We start from the raw sequence: 22896 nt of genomic DNA, 5'->3' as shown, positions 1-22896 counted from the left end.
TCTAGCTCTACTTCCCAAGGGCTCTACTTCCCAAGGGCAACTTCTAGTGTTTGTGAAAACTGGAAGAGGCTTCTGCACGTGTGCAGCATCTGCACCAAAGCTGCTTCTGGCTCAGGTGAGTGCTGCTGAAGAATGTTGAGAGAAGGCAGCTGCAAGGCAATTCCCTCCTCTCCACATTCCTCAGCTATACTTATCCAAGCCAAAAAGGCTTTTTCAAGCCATAAAAATATATAACATCAGGAATTTTCAAGGCAAGGCAGAGTGCCTCATTAAGGGAAACTAGGGTGCTTTTTTGCTTCAGTGAAAAGAATCACATCACCTCGACTGCATACCATTCTTCACTGAAGCAATTCTAAGTTACCTCACACAGACCTACTGTATGGGTAAAGTAACTACCAAATCTGATAGGACTGCCAGCAGTTAACATTATACCACAAACTCCCACCATAATTAGCAATAAGATACCCATGCTAGACAATAACAGTAACAATAAAACATCTAAGTTAAGAATAAATGAAATAAAAATACAGGTAGTCCTCATTTAGCAACCACAGTTGAGACAGGCAACTTGGCATTAGGTGAAGCAGTCGCTAAGTGAAACCATGACTGTGCTTAAAATCTTACTTCAGCTTTCCTTTGCTTTAAAGATCTGAGAAAGTTATCAATGGGAGGATTGGTCACAAAGTTACATTTTCATCACCATTGTAACTGTGAACAGTTGCTAAACAAGGCAGTCACTAAATGAGGACTACCTGTAAATAAAATGGAATAGCAGAACATAGCAAAAGTCATCACTCACTAATACATTCAAATTCAGATGGTTCTGGTCAGTCAAGAAATGGAGTATGGAAGAGCTCAGTTTTAAGCATTTTCCAGAATGAAATCAAATCTGGGTTTGGTCAGATTTCAGTGGGGTGGTTATTCCAAAGTCAGGCACTGCCAGAACAAAGTAGCACATTCATGTCTAGCTCCCCCTGACTTTATGGAAATGGGTAATACAAGCAGCCTCTCCCAGGACAACCAAATTGGTCAGGTCAATTCTGACTGAAGAGTATGTAAGTAACAAGGTGCCAAATCATATCGGGTTTGTTAGGTTTTGGCATAATGTGATGTGTAAACCCAGCTCCACCCATTGTGGTTTTGTAAGCCACAGTGTGACAATCCAGCCATGGAACCCCTGCAATAAAGTGCAGGTGGTAATCAGTGTTAGGCTGCAGCCTTATCCAGTAGAAGCAAGCAATCTTTCCAGGCCATTGGCTGTACTCAGCCTTTAAGTAGATGGGTTGAAGATTTTAAAAGTAAAGTTGATTTAATTTAATGCAATTAAGTTTAATTAAATGCAGATAATTATTCCACCATTTATTTAATAACTCCTTTGGAGATCAGCAATATTTGAAAATGATCTGGGGACCTCACCCAAGGCTGTAGCATATTCCATGTTGTGCAGTCAGTACAATATTTCAAATTATTTAAAGCATAATACAGTGATGTAGTCATGCACAAATGCTATGAGAGTGCTGCTTTACAGTGTTTCTTTCTTACAATGGAATTTAAAGTCACATTTCTTGTTATAAATGTTTCAGTTCTTCTAAACCCTTTGCTTTCTCCTCCCCACCAATCCTACCTACCGTACTTAGGCAGGGATATAGTTAGATGAGACTGGCCTGATGAATTAAATAAGGTCACAGCTTTCTTGTTTCTAGTCAGGGTATCACTTAAAAAATGGTCTAGAGGAGGAGTATGAAATCTAGCCTAGCCTTAGAGTAGAAACCACAAGGCTAAAACAGGATTTAGCATATTATCATAACTGGTGAAAAATGACCAGCCAATTTTATTTCAGTAAAATAAGCAGAGGCTTGCAGGGGAGAGGGTCTCCTATATACTTACTCTCACCAGTTAAAGTAGTAGTTAATTTAAGTGGTGTAGTGATGAAGATCCTGGCTTAGAAACCAGGAAACTCTGAGTTCTAGGCCCCCTTAGGCATGAAAGCCAGCTGCGTGGCACTCTTTCTCAGCTCAACCCACTTGCAGGGTTGTTACTAAGGAAAACAGGAGGCAGGAGTAAGATATGTTTGCTGCCTTGAGTTATATATAAAAAAGACAGGATAAAATATAACAACAACAACAACAATAATCGAAAATTCAGCATGTAACAACAGTAAATGCTGTCTTTGTAGTGAAAAGGATGAAACTATTGACCATTTGATCAGTGGCTACAGTAAAATTTCACAAACTGACTACAAGCAGCGTTATGACCGAGTTGCCAAAATTATTCATTGGAAACTTTGCCAGAGGTTTGAATGTGAATGTAGTAAGAACTACTGGGACCAACAAGTTGAGAAGGCTTTGGAAAATGAGCATGTTAAGATCTTATGAGACTTTAAGATCCAAACAGACAGGTATCTTGTTCGTAACATGCCTGATATAATGGTCATTGAAAAGAAGAAAGTCTGGTTCCTTGGTGTTGCTATACCAGGTGATGCTAAGATTAAGGAAAAGCAGTTGGAAAAAATTATGGAATACCGGGACTTGCAGATTGAAGTTGAACACTTATGGAAAAAGAAATCTGCTGTTACATCAGTCATGATTGGAGCCCTTGGAGCAATAACTAAGGGACTCCCTCAATATTTGGAAATTTTGAACTTATCGGACCTGAACACCCTAATTTTACCAAAAAATACTCTGCTTGGAACTGCCTATATTCTCAGATACTACCTTAATAATTCTTAGGTCCTTGGTTAGAACTTGAATTATTAAGTTTCCACTAGTCTTAGACTGTGAATTTAATTGTAGATTACTACTACTACTACTACTACTACTAATAATAATAATAATATACATTTGGAGTACCACTTAAAGACCATCAGCATTGACAAAATCACCATCAGTCAATTGGAAAAGCCAGCTTTACTTGGAACAGCTTATATTCTGTGATGGATACCTTTAACACCATCAAACAACATCTGCCTATCCCAGGTCCTTGGGAAGGACTCGATAGGTGGATAAAAATGCCAAATCCAGTCTAAACATTTGGCTGACTGTGTGACCAACAATAATAAACGGAAGTTATATGTCTTATAGTTATGATTACAATCCTGTTCTAATAGCCAACAGCATTTCTTTTCCTCACAATGTTTTATCCAGGATTCAATTTCCCACACATTAAGTATAAATAATGAAGTAGTGTGGATTTTTTTCTAAAGGTATGATTTTAGTACCTGAATATGAGGCAGCACAAACAAGTACAGATATATTCTTTGGAATTAAAAATAACCAATGTATAGTAAAACATAACAGCATTTGTAAAACTATTTTTAAGGACAATGCGTTTTCCTTTAGGCATCTGAAAAATAGATTTTAAGATATCACTCTGAGTTTTTTTACAGAAGAAAAATGTGAATGTGCTGCTTATAAAATATTTTATGTTATTGTGGCTTTATATCTTGATAAATATGAATCCTTTTACAGTTGCATTCAGTCTAGAATAAAATCACTTCCAGGAATGAGTAAAATTAAATTTAATATGCAAGCTTGTTTGGCCATGAGATTATGAAACTGAACATGTAGATTCTGCTGGGGTAATTTCTTATAAACGCGGTGGAAATACTGAATGTCACAAATTTAGCTAAGAATTTGCGTTCTTTAAAGATTCTTCTTGTATCTATAGCTAGACAGTTTCATTTTAAACATCCTTTTAAAAACACTTATTGGGGGCTGTGTTGATTCCCGTTCATGAATGCATTGAAACATGGGCATTCTTAACTGAAATAGCTGTACTAAACATGAGATAATGTGCATAGATTACCCTGTCAGTGTTTTTAAAATCATATAGCAGCAGTGTTAATTATCTTCAGAATTTAGGAAGATTTTTGTCTCTCTTGCTTTGCTGAACTAATCATGCTGACATTTTAAAATAACTTTACTAGATCCACATATTATGCTAAGCCATGGTTCTTTAATCATGATTTATGAAATAAATCATATGAGATATGAACAAAGCTCATGTATTTAGTATCTCGTACATTTTCTTGGCACTCTTGACATCTTAAAAATAAAGGAAGTTACTACTTGTTTCAGTTAGAGGAAAAAATGAAAGCTGACATTTTAAGAATGGAAAATTTCAGCCCCCTTATTAGTGCTGTTAGACTTGGATGAGTGAATAAAATTATTCTTTGAGCCACTGATTGCTAAGCCACTTCTGAACAACAGTTCAATTTACTTAGAAATTAATGGCTACATAAGACCAACCTGACTTGCAGAATTTTGAATCTGAAACTAACAGGCATAATATAGTTTTAACTCCTGTAAGTGGGCTCAAAATCATTGCCAGCATTGAGTGAACATGTTAACTATTGAAAATCTTCCTCTGATACCTAGCTTCTTACTACTTGAAGTGAGAGCCATTTTTAGAGCATATTTAATCCCTAAGTAACAATTGTCTTCCATGCATATTATTGTATTTTTCAAGTTGAGTGCTAAATATTCTATTTACCCTCCTGCTTTCTGACTGTTATGGAACTGAAGTTTTCTCTATGTATGTGAAATGACAAAATTATTGTATTGAGAGCATACACATGGTCCCTCCCCACAAAGCCCTTCTTTACAGCCCTTAAAATCCCCTTTAACTGGCATTGCCAAATATCAGCAGGGCAACTGCTAATAAGATAGTGGGGGGCGATATGTGTATGAGGTAGAGAAGGCACTATGTTGACTGTCACGCTGTTGTTGTTTCATTTAATTGCAGCCTCCACAACACTGGAATTTTAACAGCAGTAATATTTAGTAGGTTGCACCTATCATGGATTAGCAGATTGTAATTTCTCTGCTGTTGTACCAAGCACAGGTTTAGTAATGAGGAGTTTCATTGTGGGTATGAGTAACTAGGTACATATTTATTTCAACAACAGATAGTCTCCGCAGACTAATTGTATAAGGATCCTTTCTGTCTTCTCACATTAGCTCAAAGTTTATGGATGTTAGTGGCTCTAGTCCAAGGAAGGTTAGTCATGCTTACGTTCCCTGAAATAAATGGGACACCGGCTGCAGCTAGCTGGTTCTGTTAATCTCGGTGGTCTTTAATGTCAGCTAGTTTTCAGGATTGAGGCCACTGGGTTGATCTTCCTGCTCAGCAGAAGTCATATTTATGTTCTTTTTGAAAGAGAAGTCTCTTATTGGAAGTATAAACTATAGGTCTTAATATAAAGATGCCTGCAGGTTGAGCTTGCATCTTGGAGATGCAAAATCTTGCAGTTTTCTTGGCAGTGTCACAGGAGTGGTTCACCGCGGCTTTGGGCTTTTCTTTTGTTTTTCTTTTACTTTCTAGACTAGCTGTTGGCGGTGCTTACTCAGTGTCTGGGCCCAGATGCTAAATAGCATTGAGCTGCTTAATACTGAACTTTCAGAGGAGACCCTCAGGGAATAACAGCGCTCTAGGCTAGACTGGGAAATTGGAAAAATGTCCTGAAAGAAGGCAGCAATGGCAAACCACTTCCATATTGCTGCCCAGAAAACTATGTGGATGGGTCCATGAAGTCACCAGAAATGATTTATTTCCCCTGTTGAAATAATGTCCTCTCCATTACGTGCATTTCAGCAACGTACTCCCAATTAAAGAGACCTCTCTGATCCTAGATTCTTAAGAAGTATAAGGAGGGGTTTTGTTTCTGAGCACCTCCTTCCTTCCGATTTTATTAGTTCAATATATGTATTATTTTCTATGCTTTGGCCAATAAAACTCTGGCAATCGAGGCATCATAAAATAAAATAAAATAAAATGACCATAGAAGTTGTTTCTGTTCTTTAAAATAGATATAAGTCAAAACTCTGGATTCCTGGGAATGTGTAACAGAAATATTTTTAATCAACAGGCATTTTAATTACTATAATATTTGCACTACAGCCAGCCAGTAGAAATGTAAGCATGCATGCTGTATGCCCTGATCTTGTAATTCTTTCTGCTTGGCTAGTCTGCTTAATTGTTCAGATATTTACAGACTTCAAAGATTACATTAGAAACTGCCTGCATACATCTACTAAGAAGACTAAGGAAGATTTTGCCAATTTACAAGCAGAATGCATAAGCCAAGCTTTACTTAACAGTGGCTTTGAAATAAACCACAATTGGCTGTATTCACACAGCACACTGAGCCCTAAACAATGGTCTACAAGCCACAATGGCTAGGTCCCTCCAGTAATGTACATTCCATGTATGTTTTTAAGACTGATGTTGAAATTTGTTCAAGCATAAGTTCTTCAAGCTGTTTCCATGAATAAACTTGGAAAGATGTATGCTTAAGACAGAATATCCTTAAAATCTAAATGCTTTGTCTAGAGTCTTATGGCTAAATTTAAAGTTTCTTCACTATAAATTTGAAATTTAGAATCCACATATGTAGTGTATACATGGAAGCTGCTTGGAAAAGAATCAAAAGAATTATATTAAGGAGTACCAGAGAAGTGTATAGAGTTAACTGTAATGGGAAATAAGAAAAAGGATGCTTGGTGAAATGATTAAAGGAAAGAAACGGTAGATGAAAAAAATACATATAAGAAAATTATTGCTGCAAAAAATGAGAATAGGAGAACGACATGTATGATGTCGATATAGAGAAAAAGACAGTTGCAAGCTAAAGAAAGGAACAGTTGTGATTAAAAAGAGGCAGAGAAAGTGCAAATCAATGTTGATGGAAGTAAAAAAAAATAGTTTTGGAAATGTGTAAAGAGAATAAAGAACTTCCAACAGAATGAATTAAATTAAATATAAAAAGTGATGAAATTTTTGGGGATGAAACTGAAGTAAGTGAATGCTGGAAGTATTTTAGAGATTTGTATAATAATGTATAATAATTAGATGTTGAAGAATAGAATTGAAATATTTTTAAAATTTATTTATTTATCAGATTTATATCGCTGCCTATCTCATACAAAGCAACTCCGATTAGTGTACAACAATTGAATGGATAAAATTGATAAAAACAATCACTATAAAAGATTAAAAAGTGATTATTAAAATGCAAACATTATCAACAAGTTTAAAAATTTAAAATTTTAAAACATACAAACCTCATGGAAAGAGGAGAATATCAATCATAGTGGAGCCATCTAAGAATGTCTCCAGTTCCCAAAGACCCCCAGGCCTGATGACACAACCATGTCTTGAGGGACTTCCTAAAGGACAGCAGGGAAGGGGCGAGCCTAACTTTAGGAGGGAGAATGTTCCACAACAAGGGAGCCACAGCAGAGAAGGCTCACCTCCTGGGACCCACCAAATGCAAGTCCCTGGCTGTTGGAACACGTAACATACCTTCCCTGCCAGATCTAATGGGATGGGCTGATATGATCAGGGAGAGGTGGTCCCTCAGATAACCCAGCCCCATGCCATGAAGGGCTTTAAAGGTCAAAACCAGCACCTTGTATTGGACTCGGAAGCAAACTGACAGCCAATGCAACTCGCAAAGCAGAGGTGTAATATGTGCTCTTCCAGGAGCAAACATAACTGCCCACGCCGCTGCATTCTGCACCAGTTGAAGCTTCTGGATACTCTTCAAAGGCAGCCCCATATAGAGCACAGTATAGTAGTCCAATCTGGAGGTGACTAGGGCATGAGTGACTGTGAGCAGAGCCTCCCAGTCCAGGAACAGGCACAATTGGTGCACAACATGAAGCTGTGCAAAGGTCCTCCTAGCCATTACTGCCACCTGCTCTTTGAGCAGGAGTCACGAGCCTAGGAGGACCCCCAAATTGCACACCGGGTCTGTCTGGGGCACCCCATCCAGCACCAAAGATGATATAGTCCCAGAACTGGCAGGACCCCAAACCAAAAGCCACCCAGTCTTGCCAGGGTTCAGTTGTTCCCCGTCTAGACCCTCACAGCTTCCAGAAACTGGGATAAGTTGTCCATAGCATCATTTACTTCACCAGGGGCAGAGATGTATAGTTGGGTATCATCAGCATACTGAAGAGCTCACCCAGCAGTCTCATGTTGATATTAAATAAAGGGGAGAGCACTAAACCCTGTGGCACCCCATATAGTAGGGGCCGAGGGCAGGACCTCTCCTCCCCAAACATTACCGACTGGAATATCGACCCTGGAGAAAGGAGGCAAACCAGCATAGCACCGTGCCACCCACCCCCAGTCCCCTTAGCCGATCCAGAAGGATCCCAGGGTCGGTATCGAAAACTGCCAAGAGGTCAAATAGGGCAAGGATGGATGCACAACATCCTTCCCACCCATGCCAGAGATTATTCAGAAGTATGACCAATGCTGTTTCTGTCCCATACCCAGGTCTGAGTCTGGACCGAAAGGGATCCAGATAATCCGCTTCTGTCTGAAGCTGTTGTGCAACCACCTTCTCAACCACCTTATTCAAAAAAGGTAGGTTTGATACTGGACAAAAATTGTCCAGTATGGTGGGATCTAGCAATGGCTTCTTGAGGAGGGGGTGCACCAGAGCCTCTTTAAGTGGCAACAGAACAACCTCCTCCCTCAAAGAAGAATTAACCCACTGCTAGAGCCCACTCACACAACACCCCCCTGGGCTACTTTCACAAGCCAGGAGGGGTATGGATCTAAGGAGCAGGTGGCTGAGCTCACAGCTTGAAGGACCCTGTCCAATTTCTCGGGTCCAACAGGTTAAAATTGTTCCCAGATAACCGGGCAAGTCTCCACCCCAGGCATCTCCTCTGGACCTGCAACAAAACTCATCCAACTGCGAGCAAATCTGAGTGATTTTATCTGACAGATGCTGAGCCAATTCCTCTGCACACTGCTGCAAAAGGTGCTCCAGGCCCCCTTTACCCAAGAGGGCTTATGTCACCTGAAACAGGGCTGCAGGGTGGCAATCTGCAGACCCAATAAGGGTGGAGAAGTACTGTCGCTTCACTGCCCTTACCGCCACAAGGTAGGCTTTAATAGAGGCTCTAACCCATGTCCAGTTAATCTCGGCCTTGGTTGAGCACCAGCGACGCTCTAGATGTCTCTTCTCTGGTTTCATCTCCCTCAGCTCCTCTGTAAACCATGGGGAGTGACGGAACCCACAGGAAGGGAGTGGTTGCATGGGTGCGATCCGATCCAAGGCTTCACCCGGCCCCTTATACCAAGCAGCAACCAAGGCTTCGAATGGACCATGCAGCAGACCAGCAGAAGAAATCCCCAGCTCCCTCTGAAACCCATCCGGGTCCATCAGTTGCCGGGTGCGGACCAATCTAAGGAGGTTCAGCCTCCCCGCAATGGGTAGTGGCACTAGAGAATCCCATGGAAATCAGGGCATGATCTGACCATGACAAGGGAGATACCAAAAGCTCCACCAACTTCAGATCACGTAGCCACTGCTCTGACAGGAACACCAAATCCAGAGTGTGACCACTGTCTCGTATCGGGCTCTGGATGACCTGGGATAGGCCCATGGCCGTCATGGTGGCCATGACCTCCCAAGCTACTTCCGACCCCATTCCGAGAGGGCAGATTGAAGTCTCCCAGAACCACAACTCTGGGGAACTCCACTGCCAACCCCAAGATGGAGTCAAGGAGCTCAGGCAGGGAGGTTGCTATGCAACAGCAACAATCCCGGCTGATCCCTAGAGCCCAACTTAAGGAACAGAGTCTTACATCGGGGGACCTGTGAAGCAGTGCCCCTGAAAGCCATAAAGGATTCCTGGATGATAATTGCCACACCTCCACCTCTGCCCCAGAGTCTCGGCTGATGCCACACCTGAAATCCCGCTGGGCATATCTCAGAAAGGGCTACCCGCCCTTCTGAACCCAGCCAGGTCTCGGTAACACATTCCAAGTCGGCTGTCTCATCAAAGATTAAATCATGAATGAAGGAAGCCTTAATGCAGACCAACCTGGCATTCAGTAGCAGCAGCTGGAGGATAGGGCCACTGAAGGTCTGCTGACCAGGCACTGGGGTTGAGATCAAGGAGCTGGAATGTGGAACTGGTATGAGACATCAGTCCCTCGTTACTCTGAAATGAACTGCTCCCTGTCTCCCACCATACCCGTCATCATTGTATTATGACTCACCTCCACCTCCCCAATGGCAGCCCCATCCCCACATCCAAGACCTAAAACCGGGAACCTCCTAGTGTCCTCCCCAGCCATCCTTGGGAAGGGAAGTTGGGCAGCCTGAGGCACTTTAGGTACAGAAGCTCTCAGTGCCATCAGGGTACCCAGCAACCACCTCCTCACCTCACTACAAGACACTCACACACACTAACATCCACATGCATTCATCCCCTGCTGCTCCCACCAGCAGGTAGAGCACTCCCTTCCCATTCACCTTCTGTCAATTCCTCTTCTGGCTCTCACCCAAAAGAAGAATCAACATACACACACACATACACTCTCACACCCTAACATTCACAGGACCCCTCCCTTGCTGCTCCACCAACTGAAAGAGGGTTCCCTTCGCATTCAGCCTAATGAATTTCTCCTCTGGCTCTCACCCAGAGGAGGAAGGCAGTCCTCAGTTCGAAGTGGGAAACCCACAGTCCAGCACTCAGGCACTTAATCATCAGATGGAAGCCACACCTTTCTTCTAGCTAAGGCTACCAGGAGGGAAAGCAAAATGCCTCCGTGGGGGAGGGGGGTCGACAGCAGCCTGCCACTCCCACCCACCCACCTGGCCACCACCCATTCCTCCAAGCTTTGGCATCCAGCCCACAGCAGATGATGCAGAATGGGAGAAATGCGGCAATAGAATAGCAGAAGCAGCTTGTCCTCAGGAAAGGCCTGTCTTCCAGCTCTCCTCCAGCCTGCTCCTCAGCCTGCTTGACACGAAACTCAAGCGGTCCTCTGAAGCAGCCTGAACAGGTCCTCCAAAAGCCACCACAGTTGCAGCTAAATTAAAAAAAAAACGCTGCCAATTCCATAGATGCAGCCAGGACACCCAGTAGGCGTGGCCAGCAAGAAGGTTGTCCTTCTGCATAGCTTGTCCTCCAGTTCGCTCCTGCAGCCTGAACAGTCCAAACATAGCCTGGCAGCCCAAAACTCAGCTCTGTCCAAGTAAGTGCTGCCTCCAAAAACAAACATACCACATACAAATGCAAGGACAACCTTAGTTGGCTCCCACTCTCTCCACCCTATAATAATGCTATAAATGATGGTATTCAGGAAAAAATGTTGGAAAGGAATTTTCATAATTCTATGAGAAAACAGAAAAATTGCAGTGCTTCAAGTACAGATGGTATAACTGGAGAAGTGTTAGAATATGGATATGGTTTGCTTGTAGAACATGTTTTAACGTGTGAAAACTGCATGATTGCCTGGTGATTGCTATTATTGTTCCTCTGTGCAAAGGAAAAGATAGATTAAATGCAAAAACTACAGGGGGATTTGTTAGGTGAGCCTGGGAAACTTTAGGTAGTATTCTGATTGAAAAGGTATAAAAGAAAACAATGAGTAACATTTGGGTAGTGCTCTGCAGATTTATGCTGGGCAGGGGGTGTACAGAATAGATTTTGCTCTTCAGGAAGTCATTGAGTAATGCGTGAATGTGAAAAAGAAAATTTATTGTATATTCATTGATTTAGAGAAAACATGGTAGAGTGAAGAGGCTTGAATTATGGAATATTTTGCATGAATTTAAGGTTAGTTGCTGAGCATGAGAAGAGGATTATATGAAGAAAATTAAGCATGCATGAGTATAAATGGAATGCCTAGAAAATTGCTTAGAGCGGAGCAGAGAGCAAGACAAACTTGTGTGATGTTTTTATGGATGAATGTCTAAAGAATGGTTGTAATGATATTAAATGTGTTTTGGCTGGGGTCATGGATTTTTGCATGCAGATAATGTCTTGTTAGTTGAGTGCCCAAATGATTTGCTGTGAATGTTACACTTTAAGATGCAACAAAGAGCATGGGTCTGAAAATTAATGTATCAAAAAGCAAGGTAGTTGTGTCTGAAATAGAAAATGAAGCAAAGTTATAAATTAAGATGAAAAACTAAAGCAAGTAAATCAATTTGTGTACTGTTATAGAATGCTTAGTAAAGATGGGAAAATTGATGGAGAAATCTGAAAATATGCAAATGCTGATAGAAAGTTTATGGGTGGTCAGTTGCAGAAATGAAATCTTGAGCAAGAGGAAGGTGAAAAGTTTAGAGAACAAAATACAATGCATGAAGTGGGGTTTGGCCATGGTGGAGTAAGGATGGTTCACAAAGGATAAAAAGGAATGGAGAAGAATAGTGAATAATATTTCTGTAAACTAGTTCTACCTATGTTTCCTTTTCTTGTTCTTATCTCTTGCCTTTGATTTCTTGGTTTACTATTTCTTAATCTTTTTCTGCACTCCACAGAATGTTGCTTACCCCAAAAGGAAACAGGGTGCTGGGTATGTACAGTGGTACCCCGGGTCACGAACGCTTCTGTTCACGACCAATTCGGGTCACGAACAGCACCGTTCGCAAAATTTTGCTTCCCTTCGCGAACTCCGCACTGGGTGACGAACAGGATCCGCGGCCATTTCCCCTGCTCTGACACGTGGTCATGGCTTCCTGTAGGGAGGGGGACTCTCCCTCCAAACAATAACCACCTCCCCACCCGCCTTCCTGTCCTCCACGCCAGAAGTCGCGTCGAGCAAGGTTAGCATTCTCTCTCTTCATACTGTACTATACTATACTTTGTGTCATATTTTTGTGATTTAAAAAAAAAAAAGGGTTCAGAATGGATTAACTGTATTTACATTGAACCTTATGGGAAAATTTGATTCAGGTCGCGACCAAAATCGGTTGGTGACCAAATTCGGAGGGGTCAGAACGGATTAACCGTATTTACATTGAACCTTATGGGAAAATTTGATTCAGGTCGTGACCAATTCGGGTCGCAACCAGAGTCGCGGAACGAATTAAGTTCGTGACCCGAGGTACCACTGTATTTGTAGTGTGATCTCTAGTAAGCAAGCAAACAAACAACATCAGGATATACCATTTTTTTCCATTACTTTTAAGAAGATCTATACATATGAAAGGTTTGGAGTATTTCATTGGTTCATTACCAACTTTATTGCTATGTTTGTGTGACATGTTGAAGAAAAACCCTTACATAGTAAAAGCGTATATTGCAATGTTTTTAAACAATATTCCCCCACCCCTGGTACTCTTTTATTCAGATTTCTTTGTATTGTTGATACTCAAAATAGATACTATCTTGGCTGGATTTAATAACACCACCAACAAAAAATATTACAATACAGTTTAATACATTAATTAAATAGTGTTAATTAATTCATTAATGAGATACATGGAGGGAAGGTTATTAACTTTTTTTATGGTATTATTCCTGTAAATTTTTGGTCTCAGTATGTTGTGCCTTAGAACTGTGTATAATAGCCCTACGCAAAATTTTCCATTGGAGCATTTTTATTGTTCTGTGTTCAACTGAAACAAAATTTGAAACTCATAATTAACCTTTTTCATCCCAGGACTATAAGAGTGGTTGATCATGCTAAGTGCTATTTACCAAGCAACCTGTAGAAAAAATTAACTAAGGGGATTATTTTTGTAAAAAATGAGAATACTGAAAAAGTGCCACAGCAAGCAATAGCATCAGCAAATAATCATGTATTGGCAGCCAGTATCTGCAATCAGCAATAGAACTGTACTTAATAAATAGGCAACAGCAAAACATTCACTTCAATCACACTGTAAGAACATAAAAACAGCAAATGTATATATACATACACACACACATACATACATACTTATTCATTCATTCATTCATTCATTCATTCATTCATTCATTCATTCATTCATTTATTTATTTTCTTAAGGGTTCTTTCAAAGCACATTTGCATAGAGGACATTGTATTTGGTTTACCCTGCAACAAACAAACAAAACCATTTTTGCATTTCAAAAAATGAATATTCAGCAGTTAGGGACACTATCTATAATGCACTTCCATTCCACTTCCATTTGCATTTGGCGACTTGCTTGAAAAAGAAAGACAACATGCAGGGATATTACATTCCAACCTATGAACTCTTAACGTTGCTTTAACAAAGAATTTTAAAACAGCAGAACACATACCAATTAAGCAGGCAGCAGCCTTTTACCAAGAATTCTTATATTCAGAATTTTGCAGTAGATATGTGCTTAGCTCAGTGTCCCTCACCCCCTCACTTAGTTCCATGCATTGGAACACTAAAACCAGATCTGCTGCTTCAATGGCTAGTGTACTCTCCAAGTTTCCCTACCTCAGAGGATTTAGAAAAACAAAAGCACCAAGATACCAGAACACCAGAAATGATGTGAAGCAAAGCATCCCAAATTTAGGACAATCTCCAGAATATATTTTGTTCAATTCTCAGAGCACTCAAAATGGCTGTTTGAAGCACAAGATATTTTGCACACCATTAGAATGCCTTAATAAAAACGTTGAAAGCCAGTAAAACGCCAGGCCTTATTTATATTCTCCAGCATTAGCATTGCTTTGGATTTTGGTGAAGAAAGGGATCAAAGTTCATTTTATTCTAAAAGGTCCAAAGTCATGGAGAAAATCTATGTGGTCGCTAAGAATCAGCACTGATTTGACGGCACATAATCAATCAATCAATCAATCAATCAATCAATCAATCAAAGGAGTCACAGAAACAGGACCAGAAAAATATTTATATATTCTGTTGAGATTTCTTGGAACTCCTGCAATTCAGGAGAAGTTTTAAGAAATGATACCTTCTGTCCTTGGAATAAATGCATGTTTTGGGGGGGTTATCTTTTTCATTTTTTGTTCAAGCTATTTGATAAACTCAGCTGACATCATACAGCATGATTTTTATGGATTCCTTAGTCTCTATAGCATAATTTATAGCAGTGAGATATAGTTCCTTGAAATAAATATAAAAGAAGTTGACCTGATTACTTTTGAAACAGTTTGATATTTAGGATACATAAAGCTGAGTGTTACAAGTCTTCAAACATTACCTGTATTGCTCATTTTTACAAATACTGTGGGTTTTAACTGGTGAAAGGATGCTTCAGTTTGGCTAATATCTAAACCATAAAGCTCATAGTGATTCAGGTTTCAACTTCTAACACAAGCCATGCTGTAATTTGATATTCCAAACATACAGTTGCCTAATAAAAATTTAGCTTTTTGACTGTTCATTTTCCAAATTCATTCTGGTCTTCATGGTCAAGACCTGTAATCATTGTGCATAACAGCAAATACATTTTAGCGCAAACATTAATTTGCATGTTTCATTTATTTATTTGTCTAATTTATGTAGCCGCTCATCTCACAAAGCTGGTGATTCTGGGCAGCATACAAGAGAACTAAAACAATAAATACTTAAAACAACTATCTTTATTAATTATTAAAAATATTAAAAACTATAAAAGCAGAGCTAATACAAAAAAAAAATAGAGAGATGTTAATAATAATGGAGCCACCTCACATAATGGAGCCACCCCACCATCCTCTGAGGTCCTCAGGCCTGCTGACATAACCAGGTCTTGAGGGACCTTCAGAAGTGATGCGGACAACCTCACCTCAGGGAGGAGAAGATTCCACAATGCAGGCGCCACAGCAGAAAAGGCCTGCCTCCTAGGGCCTGCCAAATGTAGCTCCCTAGACGATGGAACCCGTAACATGGAGGGGGCACCTGGATCTGAATCCCCCTGCTTAGGACTCATTTGCAAACCACGGTGTGCAATTTATCATAAGCGTAGATATTATTTGGTGTTGATGTCTGAATGCAGCTGAAATGTCTCAAAATAATATGTGACATTAAAAAAATGCTGAAAGTAAATCAGTTAGATGAGTTTGTATAATTGAAGAGAACCTTTGTCCAACTTTGACTGTTGTGCCAAATGCAGCTGTTTCTGGAGCTGTATTATCTGGACTGAATTCTTAACACCTTCATCATCTCATGTTTGGATTATTGCAGTGCACTTTACTTGGGGCCAGCTTTGAAGACTATTCAGAGACTTCCACTGATGTGGTATGCGGCAGCCCATGTGCTGACAAATAAAAGGCATTTCAGCAGAGCAGCACCTCTCTCCCAGTTGCTACACTGGTTACCTTCTGAAATGTTGTAACAATTATCCTATAAGCACAGCAGAGATCATTATAATTCCACAACTCACAAGTTCATCCTGGATCAGTGTTGGAAGGGGCCACTTATGATGTCAAGTCCAACCCCCTGTTCCCAATAGGAATTCAAATTAAAATATCCCTGACAGATGGTTGTCTAGCCTCTGTTGAACATAATCCAGTAAGTCCAAAACTCCATGATAGAATGATAGAAAACAGGTCTTAACCCTGTTATGTAATTCATTCTTTCAGGTATTTTAAGACTGCTATCATATCATCCTGCTTTTCACAAGACTAAATACCCACTCTTTCTGTCACTCTTAATAGGACTTATTTGCCCTTCTCTGATTCCTTCTTAAAACATCATCTAACTAAAGCGGAGCTGAAATTATACTTCCATTGATGCAGCCTAAGAATATTTCTGCCATTTTTGCAGTCACATCATACAACTAGGTCACATTCGGTTTGCATTCAACTACAGTTTCAAGATCTTTTTCACAAATGGTATTGAGTCAATATATCCCATCCTATATCTTTTCATGCATGCATGCATGCATGCATGCATGCATGCATGCATTCATTCATTCATTCATTCATTCATTCATTCATTCATTCATTCATGTTTCTTAAGTGAAAAACTTTGCATTTGTTTCTGTTAAATTTCAGTCTGTTTACTCTTAGCCGATTTCTGTAATATTTCAAGATCATTTTTAATATTTCTGTGTTCTAGGATATTCCACCCAATTCATGTCATCTGCTTATTTACTAGGTATTCTCTCTGACTCTGTATCCAAGTCATTAATGAAAATGTTGAAATAGGACTAGAATTGAAACGTGTAGTATCCCACTCAAAACATCCCTTCAATCTGATTAATCCACAGTATATCCACCATCCAGCCCATTTACTAATCAGTATGTCATTGAGGATACTTTGTTAGGTGTTGCAATGAAATTGAAATACATTAGGTCCAGTAGTACTTCCACAATCTATTCACAAAGTTACCTGATTTAAAAATGAGATAAAGTTAGTCTGAAAAAGACTTGTTCTTGACAAATCCACACTGATTCCTGGTAAATATCAGCAGCAGAGGAGATCAGCTGTTTGGTGGACCTGGCAGCCAGGGGACTTGCTGGATTTGTGGTGGCACTGGTGGCATTTGGAAGTACAACAATGGCAACATCACCCAGATAAGCAAAGATTACCATCAGGCACACAATCAAGCAGTAAACATATGTTAATCAAAGAACTACCAGAGGAGCAAAACAAAACCCCCACCCTTACTAGCACTGGCAAGGCAGGCCACAGCACATAAATAGAGAGCAAACCCCATCCCATTTTAGCACTGAAGATGTTACCTTGCCGGGTAATGAAACGTTTGCAAGAAAAGAACCAAGCTCAGAGAACCCCAAGGACTCCACAATGGCAACAGCAATCTAGTTGCACCTAGCCTCTGCAGAGCAGATAGCACTGGCACAGTGGGAATGATATTGGGCTAATAATAAAATTTTGAAGTGGCCAAAGTCTCCTGGCTGCCATCAGGCCAACTGTACCAGGCCACAACCAAGAGAACGCTGGCTGCCTGGTCTACTTGCCAGTTTCTGCAGTATACTCAATGCTTGCTACATCTTTGGTGACAGAGGAACACTGAACAAAGAGATGACTCTCAAGCAGGGGATGGGGATAGATGGTCCAGCTGGACTTGAGAAGGTGAAGTAGGGAGTTCCCCCTTCAGGTGATGGGGGGGAGGCAGTAGTACTCTGTGCAGCCCCTCTGGGTCTGTGGAGAGGGACTTGTGCTCTGCCCCCACTCCCCAGTTAGTCCTGGTGAGCCCAGTGCCAAAGTGGAGGAAAAGCTGTTATGGGAGGGGGTTGCTGGCCTGTTAGGAACTGAGGACCTGCTGAAGGCTAGGCAGAAGTGGCTTGGAGGATAGCTGCAGGCAAACTGGGTGGCGAGGTTGTAATATCTGTTGTAGGGGAAGGGATAGCAAGGAACAAAGGGAGTTGGTCAAATAGGGTGGATAGGCCAGGCAGTAACATCTTGGGCATGGGAGGCAGACTGAGATATAATGGGAGGCAGGGAGGGCTGCCTGTAGGGAAAGTGTATTTGGTCTTTGACCCTGGTCCCACCTTCCACTCCCCTTGATTCAGCCCCAGTGCCTGGTCAATAAACCTGCTGCTGCTGCTGAATGCCAGGCCAATTTGTATAGAGGAATTTAGCTCTGGCTTCCAGAAGACAGGAGAGGGAAAATGGTTGCTCGGCTCTGGGAAAGTAGAAAGCATGAGAAAGAGATTCAGAACAGCTCCACCTTGATTGTGTTGTCCTTAAAAAGAGGTGGTGAAGGATTTGGAGAGGCTTTCAGGATTCTTTTAATATGCCCTACAACAATAAAGTAGATTCCTGGAATCCCTGCTATGTCTGTTCCTTGATCTAGCTTACTTGAAGGGCTGGCCATCTGTAATAAGGCCCTCCTCATCCAAGATCTTGTAAGGGATGAGAGGGCTGACCTGACATGTATAAGAGAGTCCTGGGTGGAGCCTGAGGAATATGTGCCCCTCTTGGAGATGTGCCTGCCTAGGTTTCATGTGTAACCCTTAGGATAGGGGTGGCAGAATCACTACTGTTATCTGGGAGACTCTTGCAGCTCTCAGAATTCTGCAGGAAGTCAGATGTGAGACCTTGTGTGTGAAGCTGGGCTCTAAGTTTAGATGGGAGTGCTGCCGCTGTACCAGCTTCCTTGCTGTGTAGTGGCCTCCCTTCCCAAGCTATCTGACATTGTAGCAACCATCGTAGCATGGTTAGCAGAATTATGGTGCTAGGTCTGGTCACTCATGCCTTGGTGACCTCTTGGTTATATTATTGCAATGTGCTCTACATGGACTGGCTCAGGAGGAACACTTGGAAGCTATAGAAGGTCTCTGCATCTCGGTACTCCATGTAACACTGCTCACATTACATGAGCTGCAGGGGTTATTGGTAGGCTTCTGGGTGCTATTCAAGGTGTTGGTTGAATAGGCAAAGGGCCTAGATATTTGAGGGAGATATCTATCTCCGACTGTCTGCCTGCACAACAAGATCGGTCAAGGTTGGCATGCTCCAGGTCTCTTCTCTTAAATAGTGCCATCATGTGGGAGGCAGAAAGTAGGCCTTCTCTGTCTCTGAGCCTGCCCTATAGAACAGTATCCCCCTGAGATTTGGGTGGCTCTGCCCCTGGGCATTGGGCCAGGATGTTCATGAGCCATCAGTATGTGTTAATATGTGTGAAGTGAATTTTTACCTTGGTGCTGTAGGTGTTTATATGTGGTTTTGTTGTGTTATTTGCTGTTCTTCCTTTTTTTTTTTTTGCATATTTATTGTTTTCAACATTGTTAGCCACCCAATAATTGCTTGGTGAGTAGGAAGCCATGCAAACTGATTGATTGCCTGATTAAGACCATTCAGATAGATCACTTTATAGACTGCTCTAGAAACCTTCCACCTATCAATGAGAAACTGGCTGGTCTGTAGTTCTGTGGGTCTCCCCCACCATCCTTTTTTTTTTTTTTTTTAAAGACAGTGACATTTGCTCATCTCCAGTGTTCTGGCTCTTCACCAGTTTTCCAGTTTTTCAAGGACAATATATACAGTTTTCAGCATGCCATCACCTAGCTTTTTTAGTATCCTAGGATAAAATTCATCTGGACCTGAAAATTTAACCTGGCCTCAATTTCTCCCCATTGCTACAATTCTATTGATAGTGAGAAGGAATCCTTCCAAATAAAATGAAGGTATTTCTTCCTGAAGATACAGTATAAAACTAAGTATAGTAAATATAAATCTAGTTGCATGTAAAACAAACAGCAGAGTATTTGTCTAAGTTTTACATAGAAACTCATTTTGTCATCATGGAACAGGAAGAGCCACATATACTGTCTGCCATAACTGCCTTGAGTTGTACAAATAAAAGTGGGATGTAACTTTAATAACAATAGTCCATAATTTAGGTTTTAATCAGTTTAGGAACTAAGCTTCCTTTGCCATTCTTATGTTTCTGTAGTGAATTTGGCCCCTGTGTGAATATTGGTGAGAGGCTGGAGTTTGGAGATTTTTTGTGGAGGTTTTGTTGTGTTGTATAATAATCGAACAATGGTACCGTGATTCTTGATTGCCCTCCTTAAAGAGGCACGTCCAGGATCTTTTGATGGATTTTATACTGTTGGCTTTTGTTTTATTATTTTTCTAACTTGAATGCAAACCCTCTGTTGCATTTGATTACAGATATTTATTATTATATTGAGCTACATAAAACATTGCAGAAGTGGACTTGTGCTATCCATTGGAGCTTCCTTTTCCTTCTCTCCATCCTACCCACCCTCATGTCTTTTGTAAACTCCAAAGCAAATTAGGGGTGGGAATGGTATGGGGAAAGGGAGGAGGAGGAATCCGACCTACTTGGTGGATACTGGGTCACCAAAGGAAGGACAAAAAATCAGGAGTCTGGTAGCACCTTTTCCAACTAACAAATTTTATTAAAAGGGATGAGCTGGAGCTCACTTCATCAGATAGGATGCATTCCACTGCATTTCTGTATAGCTTTGATCATCCTTTTGTGCACTGCTCTAAAACCTCTGGGTGAAGGTCTATTTGGTAATTTTTAAAATACAAATAATTTAGATTGCAGTCCTGTTTAGTTACGTGGGTTTAATTCTAAGTAGTTGTGCATAGGATTGTACTGCAATGTAATTGTTTTCTTTATGTCAACCTTCTGGAGCTTTTACTGAGATATTGCAGAAAACCCTGGAATGCTTTCTAAGTAATAGCATCCTGTGACACAAAGGGCAAAGACTCCTTTCAGAGCACTCTTTTCAGGATTAACCCTAATCCTTTAATTCCTATAATTGGGTCTAGGTATCATAGGGACTAGAGTTTTAGGAATAACTAGAATTGTATATAGAATGCTTGCATTTCTCCAAATTCTAATTTTAGTTCAGAAATTTAAAAAAATAGAGCATTTATGTTTTTATGGAAACCTTTGTCTTCTGGAAGCAAAAGAATAAAACTGCAGGATCTCCTCTTCCATTCCACTTTGTAGATTAGTTTAGTATGGATAAAGTATATCAAAAGTCTAAATATTTTTTGACCGTCAGGACCTTGAACCCTAACGCTAGAGTCCTGTAATCTACAGTATTAGATAAAGCAACAGCAAATGCTGACTTAATTGTAATGTATGAGGGATAATTAACTGAACACTGAGTTCAGTGTCAGTTCTCTTACAACGCTGTCCTACCAAAATCTGCACATGCTAAACTGTGGTTCACAACTGCAATTGTGTCTTCATACAACACGTTAAGCAAAAACAAATTACGTTTGTCTTAGTTCCTTGTTAAGAGCTGATTAAAAGAACACATTGATGGTGGAAGCAGTTTGAGTACCAGTGGTGTGAGAACACAATCTGACCAATACAAGAGGCCACATTCAAAATATGAATTTCTGATGAGATTCAGTAGAAGTGAACAGTGAAACTAACTGGACTTCCCCTTACTGCTTTAAGCCATTTCTAAGGAGTTTATGAGTAACTTTCTGTCACACTACAGAAAGATCTGGACAGTGCTGCACTGTCATTCAGGTCTGGATTTAGAATGCAATTGTAAGATCTGAATGTAATTCTTGATTCATTTGCTATTTGGTTACGAGGCACAGTAGTTGCAGTTATACAGCCCCAAGTCATATTTTGCCAGAAATAAAATATTTAAGTGCCAATGTTTCTAATTCTTCATGAGTAACGGTTAGAGTGAGATTAAGCTTCCCAAGTTACCAAACTCTGAAGCTGGCATAATTCCTTAGCTGTGCAATATTACAAGGCAGTGATGGGTATGTGGCAAACTTAGGTTTCTTCCAAGATGCTTGTATTTAGCAGCTCACAGGTGGTGGAGATGGGACGGGACAGAAAACCAGTGCACCTTTACTTCGGAATAAGTCCCAATGAACATAGTATGCCTGTTAAAATATTCATAGGGCCACTTGGCAGGGCTTTCAGTTTTCCTCAGGTTAGTAATCTTTTACATTTCATAATGACCAGTATGCTAGAGAGACTTTCTTTAGAGTAACTTGGACTAGTCATTCTCTCTCAGCCCTAGGAAGAAGGCAATGGCAAACCACTTCCAAAATCTTGTCAAGAAAACTGCAGGGACTTGTCTAGGCAGTTGCCAGGAGTCAACACTGACTCAAAGGCACACACATAATTTTTTTTTTTTTTTTTTTGCTGCTGCTGAAATTCTGGAATTGGGGTAAAAGTAATCTTGCCCTGCAGTTTTTCAGTCCAGACTTTTAACTCTGCTGTCAAAAGCCATCAGTGTCCCCAAAGCATAAGCAAAGAGCCAGGTCAGGAAATTGTTTCATTCCAAACAACTAGCAAGTAACCGTTACAAATATATTTTCCTATCCCCATTTATCTTTTTCCTTCTCTGTATGAAAAGAGATAGTTAAGTCTCCTATCCCGAGTTTTTAAATCGGAACTAGATTTCTGAGTATCTTTCCTTGTCACGTAATATAGTTCCCTAACAGGGCAGTTTGCACAGAGATGCCACAAATAAACATGAAGCACAGTCAACGTCGCATTGTACATTTGATAGGTGCATTTATTCATCTTAGTGCGTTGTCTACTAAATGGCACCTCTTATGCGTACTTAATCGTCTGTTTAGCAGGACCTGCTCGCTCGACGAACAGCAGGGTCTGGCGCTTTCAGAGCAGTTCCACATTCCTGGTCTGCGCCCGTATAAGGATCATGTTACTGGAGATCACACGACTTCGGCCAAGCTCTGGAGTTCCGTCAAGAGTGGGTGGTGGCTTCTTTTAATCCCTGCATGTTCGCCGTCCTGCCACAAGG

General features: G+C 40.7%; 1 protein-coding gene across 3 annotated transcripts in view; it reads left to right on the top strand.

Annotated features, from left to right (window-relative positions):
• Positions 1 to 22896, top strand: part of RBMS1 (RNA binding motif single stranded interacting protein 1) — a 142239-nt gene that overhangs the window by 28966 nt on the left and 90377 nt on the right. The gene's annotated exons all lie outside the window — the stretch shown is intronic.

This window comes from Python bivittatus, unplaced genomic scaffold (assembly GCF_059951505.1).
Source record: "Python bivittatus isolate LINGU-HERP-01145 unplaced genomic scaffold, Pbiv_v1 ctg000480_np1212, whole genome shotgun sequence".
Lineage (NCBI taxonomy): Eukaryota > Metazoa > Chordata > Lepidosauria > Squamata > Pythonidae > Python > Python bivittatus.
This window is presented reverse-complemented; position numbering and strand designations above follow the sequence as displayed.